Genomic DNA, 16,531 nt, shown 5'->3' on the forward strand with positions numbered 1-16,531 from the left:
AATCTTGAGAAAGAACAAAGGTGGGTAACATCACACTCCCTGCTCCCTGATTTCAAACTATACTACAAAGCTGAATGGTACTGTCACAAAACAGATACAAAGGCCAATGGAACAGAACTGAGAACCGAGAAATCAATCCACACATAATACGATTATTAAACTACAACAGAGGAGACAAGAATATACAACAGGGAGGGAAAAGATCATCTCTTCAATAAACAGTGTTGGGAAAATGTACAATAATATGCAAAAAAATGAAACTGAACCCCTATCTTAACATCGTACCAAAAAATCAACTCAAAATGGATTAAAGACTTGAATGTAAGGCCTGAAGCCTTACATGAGCAATTAGTTCCCTGACATCAGTCTTACCAATATTTTGGGGGATCTGACTCCGCAGGCAAGGGCAACAAAAGCAAAAAAATAAACAAATGGGACTATATCAAACTAAAAACCTGTTTGCACAGCAGAGCAAGTTCTCAAGAAAACAGAAAGGCAACTTACTGAATGGAAGAAAATATTTGCAAGTCATATATGTGATAAGGGGCTAATTTCTAAAATATATAAATAGCAGGGGCACCTGGGTGGCTCGGTTGGCTGAGCATCTGCCTTCCATTCATGTTGCGGTCTCAGGGTCCTGGGATTGAGTTCCGCGTGGGGCTCCCTGGTCAGCAGGAAATCTGTTTCTCTCTCTCTCTCTCTTTCTGCAGCTCCCTCTGCTGCTCCCTCTACTTGTGCTCTCTCAAATAAATAGAATTAAAAAAAAAAAATAGAAAAAGCAGGGGCGCCTGAGTGGCTCAGTGGATTAAGCCGCTGCCTTCAGCTCAGGTCATGATCTCAGGGTCCTGGGATCGAGTCCCACATCCGGCTCTCTGCTCAGCAGGGAGCCTGCTTCCCCCTCTCTCTCTGCCTGCCTCTCTGCCTACTTGTGATCTCTCTCTGTCAAATAAGTAAATAAAATATTTTTAAAAAAATAGAAAAAGCAAAAAAAAATCTGATTTAAAATTGGTGGGGGGCAGGGCAAATAAAGTAAAAAATAAAATGGGCGAATGATCTGAGTGGACGTTTTTCCAAAGACATAGTAATGTCCAAGAAGCACATGAAAGATGCTCCGTATCACCTAACCATCACAGAAATGCACATCAAAGCCATAATAAGATACCACTTCACAGAATGGCTAGTTTCAAAAAAAAAAAAAAAAAAAACAAGAAATAACAAGTGTTGGGGCACCTGGGTGGCTCAGTGGGTTAAGCATCTGACTTTGGCTCAGGTCATGATATCAGGGTCCTGCAATCGAGCCCTGCATAGGGCTCTCTGCTCAAATCTACTTGTCCCTCTGCCTCTGCCCTTTCCCCTGATTGTGCTCTTTCTCTCTCAGATAAATAAAATCTTAAAAAAGAAAGAAAGAAAAAGAAAAAAATAACAAGTGATGACAAGGATGTGGAGAAAAACAATCACTTGTGTCCTGTTGGTGAGAATGTAAACTGGTGCAGCCACCATGGAGAACAGTATGGAAGTTACTTAAAAAGTTTAAAAGGGGACACCTGGATGGCTCAGTTGGTTAAGCAGCTGCCTTCGGTTCAGGTCATGATCCCAGTGTCATGGGATCGAGTCCCACATCGGGCTCCTTGCTCGGCAGGGAGCCTGCTTCTCCCTCTGACTCTGCCTGCCACTCTGTCTGCCTGTGCGCTCTCTCTCTCTCTCTCTCTGACAAATAAATAAAATCTTTAAAAAAAAAAAAAAAGTTTAAAAGAACGACCCTATAATCCAGCAATTCCACTCTGGGTTTTTATTCCAAGAAAACCAAACATCCCCATATTCACTGTAGCATTATTTACAAGCCAAGATATGGAACAACCTAAGTATCCATCGATAAATGAGTGAATAAATAAGATGTGGAGGGTGTGTGTGTGTGTGTGTGTGTATAAAATACACACATACACAATGGAATACTACTCTGCCATAAAACAGAATGAAATCTTGCTGCTTGCAGCAATAAGGATGGACCTTGAAGGTATCATGCTAAGTCCAGTAAGTCAAAAAAAGACAAATACCCCATGATTTAACTTACATATGGAATCTGAAAAACAAAACAAACAAAATGGGACATATAGATACAGAGAACAGACTGGTGGTTGCCAGAAAAGAGGATGGTAAGAGGGTGGGCAACATGCTTGAAGGGAATCAAGAGGTTTAAACTCCCAATTATAAAATAAATAAGTAATGGGGACATATTTTATAACATGAGGATTATGGTCAACATTGTATTAACTTTGGTGACACATGATAACTAGACTGGTGATCATTTTGCAGTATATATAAATGAGTCACTATGTTGTATACCTGAAACTAATATGATAATATATTTCAGTCATAATACTTCAATTTTTAAAAAAGATAAGGTGAGCTTTCTCAGAAATGAAAACATGTTCACGAAGAGATCTGCACAAGAACAGCCCTATTCTAATAACCCCCAAACTGGGAAACACCCAAATAAACATCAACTGGAGAATGGATAAACAATTGTGATATATTCATACAATGAAATATTACTCAGTGACAAAAAAAGAAAAGATTCACATTAGTGAAAAACATTACTAAGCTAAAGAATATTGACACAAAAAGAGCGCATACTATTTGATCACACTTATGTGAAATCCAAGAACAGCCAAAACTATGGTGACAGAATTCAGGACTTTGTGGGGGTGGGTGGTGTGGTAGGTGCAGCGAAGTTAACAATACATATAAAGGGGCAGAGGGAATTTTCTGGAGTAACAACTCATTATCTTGTTTTCAGTGTTACATAGGTGTATATTATTGTTGAAATTCACCAATTAGAACACCTGAGATCTGTGCATTTTATTGTATGTTAAGGATAAATCAATCAATAAATTTGTTATAAACCAAAGGTGAGAGAGCTGGTGGGAATAACCGTCATGGCATCTTTTAGGCTCCAGTAATAACTGACCTCAGACACTCACTTCTTTGCTCAAGAACATAAAATAACTTCTTTATCACTTACCCTGTCAAATCCGTACCCTCATTCTGATCTTCTCCATATAAAATCTCCTCCACTAACTTCCACTTCTCACCCAACCAAGGTGATCTGCTCACTGTCCCAGGCAGCTAATTTGCTCTTTGCTACTTGAGTCTCCTTGTGTCCTTACTGTGCCTGAATCTATTCAAGTTATCTATGCCCTTCAAATCCCATTCTAAATTAGGGAGCCTCCTTCAGAGAGGAACTCTTGGTTAATCCTAGCCAATTTAAGCACCCCAAGATCCCTCAGCTTTTATGTTCCTTTATTGGACTAATATGATGCGTTAATACATTCTGTGTACACCCACAACAGAAGCTATTTTAATAAAAATGGGCAGAGACTGTGGCTAGGGATCCCTTTGTATTTCTTTAATAACCCCATCAGAACCTGCATTAACGGGCTGGTCACCACCATGCAAATTGTGAAGACCATACGGTATCGAGACAAGGACAAATCGATATTTAATCAAGGACCAATGAGAATGGTACTGAACGGAGTTCTGAGGCCCTGCCGGGGTCTAAGTGGGCTGTTTACTTTTTTTTTCTTTTAAGCACGTGGTTAGTTCAACAGGACAGGTACCTGTCCCCACCAAGATAGCAAGTCGCTGAGAACAAGGTTTTATCTTTCTTCTGCTCAGCCTTACCTCCTCCTGTGAGGAAACGACCAGCCCTACTCTGAAAGCAACGGAGCCTGTTCCCAGCGCCCCGTTTCCCGAATTACTGGGAGGATCTAGTCCCGATCCGGAGGAGGAAAAGTGAGGAGGGAGCACTTCAGGCCAAGGAGGCACTGAAGCGTCTTCCCATAGATTTACACCCAACACGTAAGCAGGAAGGCAAATTACAAACACCAACGCCCACAACCACATACACACGTGCACGCCCAGCCCCACAGAAGCTGACGCGCATGCCCGTGGCTCGGCGAGCACCTACTTAGTTTTCTCTGCTATAGATGCCCCTCATTCCACCCCCGCTCGGCCCAGCGCTGCTTCTCCAACCCCCGCACCCGGGAGGTTTACCAACCCGGACCCGACCGGGCCCGAGGAGAGCGTTTCAGTATAGGGGGAGGGGAGGTCCTTCCCACCGGGGAGGAAGCGGCGCTCTCCGGACGGGCGGACTTAGCTCTCCTCCTGGGAACATCTGGCGGGGGGCTGGGAGGGGCGCGCATCCAAGGCGAACGTGGATTGGCTGCACGGAAGGAGGGAGGCGGGGTCCGGGCGAGGGGCGGGGCTCACTGGCCCCTTTAAAGCCTTGACATCAAGAGGCGGCCCCAGCACCCCCCTTCTTCTGCCCCCCGCCCCCGATCCGCGGCCATGGACCCGGCAGATCCGGCCTGCCCTGGCCCAGCTCAACACCTGATTTCGGTGAGTTCCAGGCCTACTTGGGATTTAAAGGGCGGCGAGTGGAGGGTCTGTAAGCTGTGGGCTGGGGGTGGGCTGCTTGAAGGGTAAGGCTCTTGTGGCAGGCTTGGGTCGGAGGGGGCGGCGCGCCTTCCTGCCCGGACCTCGCTGCCTGTCCTTCCCTCCCGCCTCACTGTCCCCGGCGGGGGTGGTGGGGGGGTCCGGCTGCGACTCTGTTCACCCCCACCCCACCCCCTCCCGCCCCCCGCGCCCTCCTCGCGCACACTCCATGGCCCCGGAAGGGAAACTTTCGGGACAGGGGGATGTTCCGGGGGCCGGTCTCCCTCCCTCTTTGAAAGCACTGACCTTGCCCCATCTGCGCACCCCACCCCACCCGCATCCCACCGTCCGGGTGCCGCTTAGCGGTGCCGGGTTGTTGCGTGGTGGGGGGAATCTGGGGGGTGGTGCGGGGAGGGAGACTCTCCCCAAAGCGCAGGCGCGGAGACGAGCCCTGGGCTCCTCTTCGCCCTCCTTGCAGTCCCGGTGGCCTGGGGCGGTAGGGCGTGGGGAAGATGGGGAGAGGCGGAGAGATCAGGGTCTCTAGGAACAATCCTTCGGTGGCATTGAGGGGCTGTGAAAAGGAAGGAGGCGGGGGGCCGGCAGACTGAACACTGAAGAGAGGCTGAGGGAGGGAGAAGGGTTGGGCAGGGTGTGGGGCCAGGGCAGCGCCTGCAAAAAAGCCTCTCTGGGTCCTGGCTGCGGTGCCAGAAGAATGCAGAGAATTTATCTGTGCCCGACACTCCCCTGGCCTAGGCCGACTAGAAAAGCGGCTCACCGAACCCCAGCCCCCTTTTCCTTATTCTGGACTCAAGATTCTAGGTCTCCAGCTCTGGCACTGCCCCAGCGGCGCAGAGGTCCCTCACCTCCCACAGGCTTGGTTTTCCAGATTCTCAGCGCTATCCACCCAGCCTGCCAGCTGCGACTTAAATGCTCGTCTTTCTGAGGAACCAGGGGTCTTAGACTGATGGGTTCCTGGCTGTAAAGGCAAATCCCTCTTATTTCCCTCCCAACCGCTCTCTCCCTCCCCTCGGGTCCTCCTGCCTAAGCACAATTGTCGGCCAGAGGTAGTGGCTGGAGGCAGATATACCTGGGACAGGGATATTGGGAGACAGTAGAGAGGAAGTCAATGTCTAACCGTTCTATGGTCTGTACTTAATGGGGAAAATGAACCCAGCCCAGCTGCCTTGTTGCGGACCCTGTCTTGCAAGACCCCTTGTCTTTCAGGAAGGGAGACACAAAATTCACTACTCATATGGGTTCCCTGTCTTTCTAGGAACAGCCTAGTTTAGTGGGTTTCTTGCTTCAGAGAAACATGTATGTTCCTGTCTGGGAATATAGTTGCACATAGTTCAACTTTGTTTTCAAAGTCCGTGGTCTGTGCATGAGGTGGCTCAGGCCCTCCTGCATCTTTCTTAAGCTTTGGTCTCTGGAACAGAGTGGGAACCTGGAGAGGCAGATGGCCTGGGTTGCAGGGAAGAAGGTTGTTCCACAATATGCAGAAACCAATGTGTGAGGACCAGGCTCCTGTCCCTGTGGACTGGGAGTCAGAAGCCCTGGTCCCTGCTCTTCCCAGCTTGCTGTGTGACTTTGACCCAGACAGCCCGCCTCTCTGGGGCTCTTTTCCCTCATCTGTAAAATTCAGCTGTTGTACTGGAAAGCTCTCACATTCCCTTTCACTTTTTGACATTGTGTGGTTCCACTGATAAGTGAATCTGAAAGGGAGAAAGGTCCCCTGGCTGGGTGACTTAGTTTGAGGAGGTAGGTGTTGGCTGATGTAGTTTGAAATCACAGTAACTTAGTGCTAGAACCTTGGGTGGAGGGTTGCAGACTCCTTTATTCTGCCTAAGAATAGCCATTGTCTTGCTCACCCCTGGTGGTTTGGGGTATGAACTCTTGCTGGCTGGGGTTTGGCCCACCCATCAAGGTCTCTGCTGAGATATCCTGGCAGGCCAGTCTTTGAGTTGGGCCTTTGGGGAGGAGTTGAGAGAAGGGTAGGCAGCCAAGGGCCAGCCGGGTAAGCAGATTCCCAGGAGACAGTTTGCATCTCAGCTGTTGGGACTTGTTTTAGGATCTGAGCCAGGGAACACAGTATACTCATCCACCCTCTTATGAGAAGAGGATGAGAGCCCCATTGTCGCTGGCCATCTCCCTCCCTGGCCCTACTCACCTCACCTGTGCACTCCCACCCTCCTGTGCCTAGGCAGTGGGCTTAAGGAGTTTTCCCTGCTAGCCTCACCCAGCCCAGCCAGGCTTCGGGGCCTTTCCTCGGCAGCCTGACAGCAGGGAAAGACTGCCCCAGCCCCACCTTTCCCAGCCTCCTTCCCTCCTGGGGCAATGGTTTCTCGGGAGTCAGGCTCTCCAAGTTGGGACTTGCTCTCTAGCTCTCTAGCCCAGGAGCCAAAGGCCTTCACGTTTTCCTTGTTTGTTTTCATCCTTGATCTCCCAGGTGCCAAGAGGGATGTTCCAGGAGCTGGTGGTTAGAGAGGCTGTGGGATTGGTTGGATGTGGGACACACTGTCTGTATTCCTTTTCCCTTTGCTAGCTCTCCCGGGCCTGGGGACCCCTCTTCCCTGGGCCCTGCTGTCCATGGACTGAAGCTGCCACAAAAGGTATTTAGGTTAGACCCCAAGGAAACTTTCCTCACTGCGAGGAGCCCCTGGAATGGAAAATGGAAGCTCCCAGGGAGGTCAGTTTCCCAGAAAGTGGTTAATGGTGGAGTCCCTGTCAGAGTGAAGGATGCGGCTGTTGCTAGGCAGAGGCTGCTGTTTCCTCTTGGGGTGTGGCTCCGAGGCTGGCCAGCCAGAGGCCCCGTTAGAAGCAGGAGGAGAAAGGACCCTTGCCCAGTAGCTGAAGAGAGCCCTGGCCCCATCGGCTCTGGGTCACCAGAACTGCATCTCTCAGAACACACACCACTTCTCACCCTGCTTCTTCTCCCAGCTCCTCCCCTGGTTCACCACCAGCACCACAGCCTGCTTTTGAAAATCCTCACCCGAACCTGGCAGGCTCCTGCAGCCCCAGTCTGGCTGCACTAATGGACTGATTGGATTTTTCTATACTTGGAGTTTGGGATTTCTGATTGAACATGCAAATTTATGTAAATCAACCTGGGATCTGCCACCACATCAAAACAACATTGGAGTCATAGGCTGGAAGGAATCCTAGAGACATCTAGTCCAACGCCCTCGTGTTAAAAATGGGGAAACTAGAGTCCAGAGGGGGAAGTGATTCATACAATGATGAGTGTCAGTGGCAGGGCTCCTGACCCTGGGCTAGTGTGTTGCATGATCCCACTCAGCCTTAATTTTTCGGGCGTGAAGTGCTTGGCTGAATTAAAGCAGAAAGGGCAGTTCTGGAACCTGAGATTGTGGAGAGCTGGACCCTTGGAGGGTCAGGTGTCATCTCAGGGCCTCCCCAGGGGCTCTGGTCAGATCTGCCATGCTGAGGAAAAATAACTTCAGATCCCTTCGAACAACACCCTTGTTTTTCCCCAGGCCCTGCCCTGGAAGGTAGGAGGACAAGGTCGTTGGTTTGTGCCTCCCTTGGTCCTTGTGGTTTTCCCAGAGCTGAGACTGGGTCTGTTCCAGCATCTCTCACAGTACCAGGGACACAGTAGGCTGGGATGGCTCCGCACAGGCACACGTCTCTGGCTTTCCCCTCCCATCCGAGTGTGAGTCTCCACTGCTTCCCTCCATGGTTACGGTGGGAATAGATCTTAGGCTCCTGTGACTTTTTGCCTCCCCTCCCCTGCTCTTGCTATAAGAAGGATCTCATTATTCTGAGGTTGGTGTCAAAGTTGGAAGGGGGCTGCAGAGATGGGCTCGGGTCCCTAGAAAGTAGTCTCCCCACTTCTTGACATGTCTTTGATCGGATCCACACACCCCCCCCACCCGCCGCCAGCTGCAAGATGCCCCCTGTTCGCGCTTCACAGACGGCGGTGCCTGCGGCATGGGCCCGTTGGGAGGGCTGAGCCCTCACTTACCCCACAGTGCCCTCAAGCGTTGCAGTGATGCCCAAAGCAGCTGTTGGCCTGCCTTGCCATGCTTTGGCAGGGTGAGCGTGTGGGCTCAAGATCGGAGGCCCCAACTCCCAAGCCAAGGCCACCGCCCCAAGCCCTGCTGCAGCTGAGGGAGGGGGCTTGGGACACATCTGGGGGTCTTCCTCACCTTCCTCACCTTCATCCTAAACCCAGACCCTGCTGACTCTGGAGGGAGAGCCTCCCCCACCCCGTCTTCCCAAAACACAGCAAATAAGAAGCCAGCTCCTCCAGTTCCTCACTGCCCAGCGGCCCTCAGCTCCTATAGCCTTAGTTGCGTGTAAGGGGAAGTCTTTCCTGCCCTCAGTTTCCCAGTCTGTGTGGATGGATTAATGACACCTCATCACTGGGGTGTGGCACCTGCTCGGTTTTCCCAGCTCTGGGAGCTACATGGATGAAAGAGGCCCGAGGAGGCCAGGCTGTTATTAAGGTGAATTATCACTGCTGTTATTACTGATTTCTAAAAGTCGAGCAGCCACTGAGGAGAGCCCAGGCAGGCACAGCTCCCTGGACCCTTATGGCGGTCCTTCAGCTCTGGGAGATCTCCAGTACTCACTAGGCTTTTTAAAATATCTCTGTCTCTATCTAGAGAGATATTTTAAAAGGAGAGATGACCCCATTCTGCTTCTCACACTGATGCCCGCAAGGCTGGAGCGGTGGTGGGTGCTGCCGGGGTGCTGGTCCGCGGTTCTCATTCTCACACAGGGCTTGAAATGGTCCCTCTCCACTGACCCTCTGGGTAGAAGAATGATGAGGTTTTTCCTCGATGGGACTGTGAGGGGCCCCAGAACTCCGGGGGTGTGGCCCTAGGGTTCTCAGCAGTCATTGTTCCTATGGGCTGATTCATTTCACCCCCGGCTGGCTTGATGTGGGGGCTGTAATTGGTCCTTTTGTGTGAGGATCTGTTGAGACACCCCCAGAACCTGCCCGCAGCAGCTGCAGCAACCTCCTGGTTCCTTTACCCCAACTTCCTCCCACCTGCCCCAAAGTCTCCCCTTGCCCAACCACCCACCTCTGCCCCAGCCCTTTGGGATTTAGAATGAACTCCGCTCTTACCCAGGTGGAAGGGGCCCTGACCAGCTTCCAGACAGTCTTGGTGCTCCCTTGCCTCACCACAAGCTGGGGGTGGCAGGACCTCTCTCCTAGCCCAGGGGGAGAAGGAGTGAAGACCCGTGTCCTCTGGCCAGAGTCCCCATGCTCATCTAGCCAGACCTCCTCACTTCTCCCTTGTCCCAAGGGCCTGTTCCCTACTTCCTACTAAGAGAGGAGAGTAGATCACCCCAGCTGGGAGGGGCTTTAGAAATCACCTAGGCAGGTGGTGGTTCCTTGTAACTTTTTTTTTTCAAGTTTTATATTTTATTTTTTCACTAGACTTTTTAAGAAATATAGTCCAAAAATTAAACTGATACAGAAAAGTCTGTGTTGAAAAAGTGTGCTCCCACTTCCACCCCCTTTTCCCTCTGCAGATAGTCACTTACCAGTTTCTCACCTATCCCTCAAGAATGCTCAGTGGGTTAAAGCCTCTGCCTTCGGCTCAGGTCGTGATCTCAGGGTCCTGGGATCGAGCCCCGCGTCGGGCTTTCTGCTCAGCAGGGAGCCTGCTTCCTCCTCTCTCTGCCTGCCTCTCTGCCTGCTTGTGATCTCTGTCTGTCAAATAAATAAAGCTTTAAAAAAAAAAAAAAAGAATGTCTTTACACAAAACAAATATAAATGCCTACTCCTATTCGTCTCCCTTATCCAAAAGATAGCAGATAGCATACACTGTCTTTTCTCTCTTACCTGTTGGCAGTATCTGGGTGGGCATGGATTTCTCCCACCACCTCTCAATTCTCTGGTTTCTGATCTTTACTGCCCAGCCCAGGGTCACCCAGTGACCCCAGGCCATGAGCAAGGATTGTTCACCTTCGTACTCTAAACTTCATTCAGGTGCCAAGGTTTAGGCCAAAATCAGCCTCTGAGGCATTCTCAGCAGTCATTGTGTGCAAGGTGTTGTGCTAGACTCTGGGGGTACAGTGGTGATCCCAAAAGGCTACCATAATCAAATATTTCAGCAGTTACAGAGCCACGGCTATCATGCAGCCTACAAAGAAAGGGAATATGCTGTAAGAGCAAGTAATCCGAGGCCCTGGGCCGCCTTGGGGTGTGCGGGAGTGTGTAGGTACTGTGGGGAGGCATGTGGCATGGCACAGCAGGAAGCCAGGGAAGGGGTGGGTAGGGCAGGAGGCTGCGGCCAGGCCTGTAAGTATAGTGCCATGTGACCTGGAAAGCTGGGTTTTTCAACTTGACTTCTGTGACTTCTCTTCTCCCCCATCTCCCAGTCTGTAGGATGTCCTAGGCCCTTTGAGTTTTATTATGTCCAAGACAAGAGACCCCCTCCTCTGCCACATGGTGCTGCTGATGCCTCCTCCCCACCCCCACCCCACTGCCTTCTCTCCCCAGCTCAGGGCCTGCAGGCTCCTGAAGCCAGAGCCTTCCTTTCCCCTGTCCGCCGAAGGGAAGTTGGGGGGTGTTTGCTTCTAACTTCCTCTCTAGACGGCACCTCACTTCCTGTTCCTGGGCCCAGAAAAAGGCTAAAAGCTTATGAGTTTGCTGATCCTTCCTCTGCCTACTACCCACCCCCACCCCCCGCTTTCCTGGGAAGCCCATGGGTCCTACAGGAGGAAGACACAATCAAAACCAAGGGTTTCTTGGGGCACCTGGGTGGCTCAGTTGGTTAAGTGTCTGCCTTCAGCTCAGGTCATGATCTCGGGGTCCTGGGATCGAGTCCAGTATCAGGCTCTCTGCTCAGCAGGGAGTCTGATTGTCCCTTGGCTCCTCCCCACACTTGTTCTGTCTCTCTTTCAAATAAATAAAATCTTAAAAGCAAGCAAAAAACAAAAACAAAGACCTCTCTCTAAAAGCCCTGCTGAGCTCCTCGTCTTCAACCCCCTACCCCACACGAGGGGATCTGTCTTCACAGCTGCAGTCCCTTTCCAGACATGATCTCCTCCTTCTGTGCCCTGCAAGAAAAGTTAGAGCGAGTTCACCCCACTTTACAGATAGGAAAACTGAGTCCCAGATGGGTTCTAATCACTAGTCCCTAGTTCTAGTCACTAGTCACTCAGAGGCCACGCCAGAACCAGAATCCAGGAAGCCTCACTCCCACTTGTGGGCACAAGTAAGAGCAAAGTCCAGTTAGGGCTTTGTGGGTGAGCCAGAGCTACTCTCTATTCCCAGAGAAAGCTGCTTGCTTCCTGCCAGAGCTCACAGCCGAGGTCATCTCCACGCTCTGGCCACATGGCACCCACTGAGTCAACACCGAAGCTGCCTGGACTTGGAAGGCACTTGGCTGGCCAGAGCCTATTCTCTTTGAAGAAAGAGGCCAGGATAGGAACCTGGGGGAGTGAGTACAGGGGGCCAAGCTTGGGGGCTGGGTCGGCATAGCCAGCAGGTGCAGCCCAAGAGCCCGCTGGCCGTGTGGCCTCCCAGGCCCTCTTCCTCTTGGATCTGAGAGCAGAGAGCTGACGTTCCAGTAGTCAACTCAGCAGTCACCTCCATGATTGCCTCTCTGCCTCAGCTCTTCCTGTGGGATCCAGCACATTTCTCTGGTTACACCCTGGGTGTTGAAAATATGCTGACTCTGCTGTTGGGTTGGGAGATAGGAGAGGAGTTAGTAACTGGCATGGGCCAGGGGGCCGGGAAACACTCACCTTCAGATGCCCTTGAGTCCAGCTGCACTGAGTCACTGTGTTTCCGTCCAGACCCACAGATTTCTGCCTCCTTCTGTTTCTGCCTTCCTTTTGCCTAGAATGTTCCCCTTTGCCTTTCCCTTGTACTTAAACCCCACCGGTCTATAAGTGTGCACTGATGCCTTATGTTCTGAAAAATGGTTGTAGCTGCAGCTTAATGTTTCTCTCCTGATTTTTAAAGTTCTCCAGATGACCTCTCTTGGGCCATGTCCTCTGCTGTACAGCTGTGACCCACATGTATTATGTCCCCTACTAGACTGAACACCCCAAGAAGTCAGAAATGCTGACCCAGCTCTGAATTGCCCCCAAGTCCCCAGCCTCATGCCTCCTTCTGAGTGATCTGTTTGGAAGTATCTGCAGAAGGAACAGATTAGTCCCATTTGCCAGAGGGAGTCGCTGAGGCCTGGGAGTGGATTGAGGGCTCGGAGAAGGTCTTATCAACGTTAGGGACAAAGCTGAAAATGTCCCTTGCTCACCTCTCCTCGTGGTTGGTCCTCTGGGTCCTCAGAGCCATTTGGACGGAGACAGTTGGGGGTCTTTAAGAGAAGCTGAGGAGCCCATCGTCCCTTCTTTCTGGTCTTACTCTGTCCGGAAGAAAAGGAGGTGACCAGGGTTGGGGTTTCACTGGCAGAAAGTGTGGGGGAGCACAGAAATGCAGGCAGGGCTCCTCCTCAGGGAACTCCCCTTCTAACAGCACGGGAAGTCCCCTCGTCTTCATGGGGGAGGACTAGAGAACAGGACACATGATGGTTGGAGACACCGCTCCTGCGGAAGGCGCCTCAAGAAGCTGCAGTCAGTGTGGACCGAATCCATTCAGGTCAGCTTTGCGGGGGAATTGCTCTGGGGCCGGGGCTGGGCTTCCACGCTGTGTTGAGGACTTTGGTCTGTCCCCAAAGCAATCAGAGGTCATGGGAAGGTTTGAGGCAGTAGGGACACAATCAGAGGTACAGTTTTAGAAAGAGGATTGCTCTGGTGGAGCTCCTTGGAAAAGTGATTATGGCAGGGAAAATATAAGATTAGTCTGGAATATCTTATGATGCCAGGAAGCAAGCAGATGTTCAAAAGTAAATACAGTTTTTTAAGATATTATTTATTTATTTAAGACAGAAAGAGCAGGCACGTGGGGGCGGGAAGGGGAGAGGCAGAGAGAGAGGAAGCCAGATGTGGGATCATGACCTGAGCCAAAGGGGGACGCCCAACCAACTGAGCCACCCAGGTGCCCGGTAAATAACTTTTTTTAAATGGAGGCATGTGGAAAGAGGAGGAACCGACCAGAGAGAGTTCTTAATGATCAGAGCTGGAATTTAAGCAATGAAATAAGTGATGATAATATTGGATTCTAATCTAATGAATAAAATATCTATGAGTTCATGCTAATATAAATATGTAATTAAGTAAATCAGAGGCAGAGAAGGGACTTCCTTTTTTTTTTTTTTTTTTTAAGATTTTATTTATTTATTTGACAGAGAGAGAGCACACAAGTAGGGAGATTTAGAGAAGCAGGATCCTGGCTGAGCAGGAGCCTGACATGGGGCTCAATCTATCATGACCCAAGCTAAAGGCAGGTGCCCAGCCAACTGAGCCACCCAGGCACCCTAGGGACAGCTCTTCCTTACAGAAAATTTCTAGTTAATAAATGTATAAGGAATAATGGAAGTCAAAAATTATCATTAGAACACTGCAATAATTGCTGTAAGCAAGACCTACTAGTGAATCCTAAAATTAGTGGGTGAAAATTGAAGCAGAAACAGGGTATTTGCATGGTCACCAAATATTGCCCCCCAAACTGGTTACTAATTACAAAAGGAAAAATAGTAATTTTACAACAGATAAGCCCACTAGATACCACCCAAGTAGCTGCTCAAGGTTAATCTCATCAGTCCTAAGACCTCTCAACTTTATACCCCCTGATACAATGCACTGAGAAGGGCACATCACCTCTGCGGTATTCTTTCTCAAAAATTAATAACTTCAGTCTCACTGGAGAAAACACCAAACAAATCCCAATAAGAAAACACTGTCCAAAATACTGACCTGATCAGTTCCCTTCCAAAATGTCAAGGTCATGAAAGACTACTGAGGAACTATCATGAATCATGGGAGAATAAGGAGATTTGGTGATTAAGCACAATGTAGGATCCTGGATTAGATGTTGGAATAGGACATCAGTGGAAAGGACATCAGTGGAAAAACCGGGAAGATCCAAATAAAGTCTGTGGTTCCGGGTTTTGGTTTTGTTTTTGTTTTTGTTTTGTTTTGTTTTTTTTAGTTGTTCTTCTGAAGAAGGTTGTAGGACAGTGAGAACATTGCTGTGTCTGTGTTTTTTAGAGTTGTGTATGTGTATACACAACCATACAAAACCAAAGTTTTAAAATACACACACATATACATAGAAGTAGAGATGCAAGATGGCTGGGGGGAGGGGAAAAGCATCATAGACCAGGCAAAAGTCATCTAGGAGAAGGTGGTCACCATCAAGAAAGTGAAAAGACAAGCTATGGAATAGGAGAAAATATTTGCAAGTCATATATCTTATTATAAGAGACTGTATTCAAAATATATAAAAAATCCTTATGTTGATTTAAAAAAAAAAACAATAAACAAATAAAAAATGGGCAAAAGATCTAAATAGACATTCCTCCAGGGAAGCTATACAAATAAATGGCCATTAAGCACATGAAGAGATGCTCAACATCCTTAATTAGGGAAATATAAACTATTTCCTTCATGAGGGATCACTTCACACTCAGGTGACTAGAATTTGAGAATCAGACAGTTACCAGTGCTGAGGACATGGAGAAATGGAAACCTCATACACGGTGCCTTCCCTTTGAAAAACAATGTGGCAGTTCCTCCAAAAGGTAAACCTAAACTTACCATGTGATCCAGCAAGTCCCCTCCTGAGTATACACACCCAAGAGAAGTGAAAATTGCATCCACACAAAAACTTGCACACGAACACTCACAGCAGCACTACTCCTGAGATCCAAAACGTGGAAGCCCGTCTATCAACAGATGAAGAGATAAAGACCTGATGGCACATCAATTATTCGTCAGAATATTATTGGGCCAACGAAAGGAACGTAGTGCTGATCCATGCATCAGCATGGCTGAGCCTTGCAGACATGAGGCAAGTGACAGAAGCCAGTCACGAAGACCGCCTGTTTGAGTCCATTCATCTGAGGTGTCCAGAAGAGGGAAATCTATAGACAGAAAACAGATTAGTTCAGGGGGCGAGGGGGTGCTAATTAAAGGGTAATGAAAATATTCTACAGTTGTCACGATGGCCTAGATCTGTGACTGCACCATGAGCCACTGGATTGCACACTTTAAACGGGTGAGTCATAGGGGATGTGAACTGTGTCTCGAAGCTTTAAAAAAAAGTCCAGGAGGAAGTGGCCACCAGGGGCACTTGTGCCTAAGAAGGCGATGGGGGTGGGAAAATCTTGTTTGGGTTGAGCATTGAGGCAGTTAACTGCTGACGTTGGACTGAGTCGAGGAAGGAGTGAGAAGTGAGGCTGGGTGTTTTGTTTGGTTTGGTTCTAGAATTTTGAATTGGAAGGGCAGAAGAGGGCACTGTCTGGGGAAATGTCAGGGGGAAATTATTTTGTAGATGAAAGACACTTGAGAAGCTTTAACGGCGGATGGGAAAGGTCCCTTGAGGAGGTAAATACTGAAGACCTAAGTGGGGATGGACCAGGGCAGGAAGGACTGGCCTTGCCTGGGAAGGCGGCAGCTGGTCTGCTGTACCTGGAGGAGATGGGGAGAGGGGGGGTACAAGGGTTCTGATGGGGCTGGGAGGACAGTGGCAGATTTTAGGGGTTTTCCCTCTGCTGGCTTTAATCCCCTGGGGAAAGGAGGGCAGGCAATGGAGGAAAGCGGAGTGGGTGTGAAGCAGCCCTTAGAGGATAAGAGTGCAACTCTAACAGTTAATCTCGGTGGGAGTGCCAGGCCGTGCTGATGAGCTGGTTGTGGTGGCTTTCCTTCGGTGAGGACAGAATAAGAAACAGTGTGAGCAAAAGCCTAAAGACAGAAGTGAGTGTCAAACCCCATCCTGTTCTATCCTCAACCTCTAGACTCTGTGGAAAAAAGCATTGACCTAGAAGGCTCAAGTCAGGGAACCCCAGGGATCTTCTAGAATTGTACCATCCAGGACAGTAACCACAAACTGCATGTGGTTGTTTAAACTTAAAATTCATTTCCTCAGTTGATCTAGCTTCATTTCTTTTCTTCTTCTTCTTCTTCTTCTTCTTCTTCTTCTTCTTCTTCTTCTTCTTCTTCTTCTTTTTTTTTTTTAAGATTTTATTTATTTATTTGAGAGAGAAAACATGTGAGA

General features: G+C 49.3%; 1 protein-coding gene across 5 annotated transcripts in view; it reads left to right on the plus strand.

Annotated features, from left to right (window-relative positions):
- Window positions 1-4,274: 4,274 nt before the first annotated feature.
- The window catches only part of NCKAP5L (NCK associated protein 5 like), a 30,502-nt gene continuing 18,245 nt past the window's right edge, over window positions 4,275-16,531 (plus strand). For 2 of the 5 annotated variants that reach the window (XM_059185421.1, XM_059185422.1), the window contains exon 1: window positions 4,275-4,398. The gene's annotated coding sequence lies outside the window, so the exon portion shown is untranslated. The remainder of the gene's footprint in view (window positions 4,399-16,531) is intronic. The other 3 variants (XM_059185420.1, XM_059185418.1, XM_059185419.1) reach the window with 3 other exon arrangements.

This window comes from Mustela lutreola, chromosome 8, assembly GCF_030435805.1.
Source record: "Mustela lutreola isolate mMusLut2 chromosome 8, mMusLut2.pri, whole genome shotgun sequence".
In the NCBI taxonomy this organism is placed as follows: domain Eukaryota; kingdom Metazoa; phylum Chordata; class Mammalia; order Carnivora; family Mustelidae; genus Mustela; species Mustela lutreola.